This window comes from Nansenia antarctica (assembly GCF_963989245.1).
Source record: "Nansenia antarctica genome assembly, chromosome: 9".
Classification (NCBI taxonomy): Eukaryota; Metazoa; Chordata; class Actinopteri; order Argentiniformes; family Microstomatidae; genus Nansenia; species Nansenia antarctica.
The window spans coordinates 46,122,710-46,125,209 of NC_137679.1; the positions used below are offsets into that span (position 1 = coordinate 46,122,710).

The following is a 2,500-nucleotide window of genomic DNA, read 5'->3' on the forward strand; positions in this document are numbered from 1 at the left end:
CTCATAATTACAATGATTATAATAGTAACAGAAATTATTATTATTATTAATAATAATAATAATAATAATAATAATAGTAACTAATAATAATAATAGTAATAATAATAACACTAACTAATAATAATAATAGTGATAGTAATAATAATAATAATAATAATAGTAATAATAATAATAATAATAATAGTCGTAATAATAATAATAGTAATAATAATAGTAGTAATAATAATAGTAATAATAATAGAAATAATAATAATAGTCATAATAATAATAATAATAATAACAGTAATAATAATAATAGTAATAATAATAATAACAGTAATAGTAATAATAATAATAGTGATAATAACAGTAATAGTAATAATAGTGATAATAACAGTAATAGTAATAATAGTGATAATAACAGTAATAGTAATAATAATAATAGTGATAATAACAGTAATAGTAATAATAATAATAATAATAATAGTAATAATAATAATAACAGTAATGGTAATAATAATAATAATAACAGTAATAGTAATAATAATAATAATAACAGTAATAATAATAATAACAGTAATAGTAATAATAATAATAATAATAATAATAATAATAATAATAATAATAACAGTAACTCACTGTTTGTCCTCCGGTTTAAAGAAGTCCACGGAGAATCCAAAGTAGCTCCCCCGCGGCCCCGCGAACACCGCCGGCCTGTCCGCGTCCAGGTTGAAACACACACACCTGCAGCACAGCGCGAGCACACCGTACACACACACCCCCCGGGTCCACATCCTGACCCCGCTAACCGTGTCTCCGTTACCCGTGGAGGAGGAGAGGATAGTTGGGTAGAAATGGCGTTGAGAGGCGGTGTCCTGGGGTGGTGTTGTGGGTAGTTTAGCGGTGTCCTGGGGAGATGTTGTGGGTAGTTTAGCGGGGTCCTGGTGAGATGTTGTGGGTAGTTTAGCGGTGTCCTGGTGAGATGTTGTGGGTAGTTGCAGCCCTCCCAGGCGGCTGTGTTCGTCTCACGGCCCCGGTCCTCCAACTCCTGACCCTCCGACACAAACACTCTGGTTTCACACGGAGAAGAAATGTGTCATCGGGGAAACTCCGTTCAGCCCTCCCTCCCTCCTCCCTCCCTCTCTCTCCCTCCCTCTCTCCTCCGTGTGTATTTCTTTCTCTCTCTCCCTCTCTCTCCCTCCCTCTCTCCTCCGTGTGTATTTCTCTCTCTCCCTCCCCAGTGCCCATAACTCATCATCCCCCTCTCCTCCCCTCCGTGTCTATCTCTCCCTCCCTCTCTCTCCTCCCCTCCGTGTCTATCTCTCCCTCCCTCTCTCCCCTCCCCTCCGTGTCTGTCTCTCTCTCCTCCGTGTGTATTTCTCTCTCCCTCCCTCCTCCGTGCCTATAACTCATCATCCCCCTCTCCTCCCCTCCATGTCTCTCATCTCCCTCTCTCTCTCCTCCATGTCTCTCTCATCTCTCTCTCTCTCCTCCGTGTCTCTCATCTCCCTCCCTTTCTCCTCCGTGTCTCTTATCCCCCTCTCCTCTCCTCCGTGTCTGTCTCTCATCCCCCTCTCCTCTCCTCCGTGTCTGTCTCTCATCCCCCTCTCCTCCCCTCCATGTCTCTCATCTCCCTCTCTCTCTCCTCCATGTCTCTCTCATCTCTCTCTCTCTCCTCCGTGTCTCTCATCTCCCTCCCTTTCTCCTCCGTGTCTCTTATCCCCCTCTCCTCTCCTCCGTGTCTGTCTCTCATCCCCCTCTCCTCCATGTCTGTCTCTCATCCCCTTCTCTCCTCTCCTCCATGTCTCTCATCCCCCTCTCCTCTCCTCCGTGTCTGTCTCTCATCCCCCTCTCCTCTCCTCCGTGTCTGTCTCTCATCCCCCTCTCCTCTCCTCCGTGTCTGTCTCTCATCCCCTTCTCTCCTCTCCTCCGTGTCCGTCTCTCATCCCCTTCTCCTCTCCTCCGTGTCTGTCTCTCATCCCCCTCTCCTCCATGTCTGTCTCTCATCCCCCTCTCCTCCGTGTCTGTCTCTCATCCCCCTCTCCTCTCCTCCGTGTCTGTCTCTCATCCCCCTCTCCTCCGTGTCTGTCTTTCATCTCCCTCTCCTCCGTGTCTGTCTCTCATCCCCTTCTCTCCTCTCCTCCGTGTCTGTCTCTCATCCCCCTCCCCTCTCCTCCGTGTCTGTCTCTCATCCCCCTCTCCTCCGTGTCTCTCATCCCCCTCTCCTCTCCTCCGTGTCTGTCTCTCATCCCCCTCTCCTCTCCTCCGTGTCTGTCTCTCATCCCCCTCTCCTCTCCTCCGTGTCTGTCTCTCATCCCCCTCTCCTCTGTGTTTATGTGTAACCCTCCTCCGACCCAGAGACAGGAAGTGGGGGAGAAGAGCTGAAGCCAGGACGAGACACAGCCGTTCCCTCCGACCGAGCCAGAACCCAACCAGAACCGAGCCTGCCTCCCGTGTCCGTCCTCCCGGGTCACCCTGGTCGGGTCAGGTCGGGGTAGCGGTCTCTGGGCCCGGGCCAACA

At 47.5% G+C, this 2,500-nt stretch overlaps 1 pseudogene across 1 annotated transcript in view; it reads right to left on the bottom strand.

Annotated features, from left to right (window-relative positions):
• Positions 1–773, bottom strand: part of LOC308165709 (integrin alpha-V-like) — a 57,383-nt pseudogene extending 56,610 nt beyond the window's left edge. The window contains exon 1 of the transcript in view: positions 619–773. The product of the transcript in view is annotated as an integrin alpha-V-like (transcript). The remainder of the gene's footprint in view (positions 1–618) is intronic.
• Between the last annotated feature and the right edge of the window lie 1,727 nt (positions 774–2,500).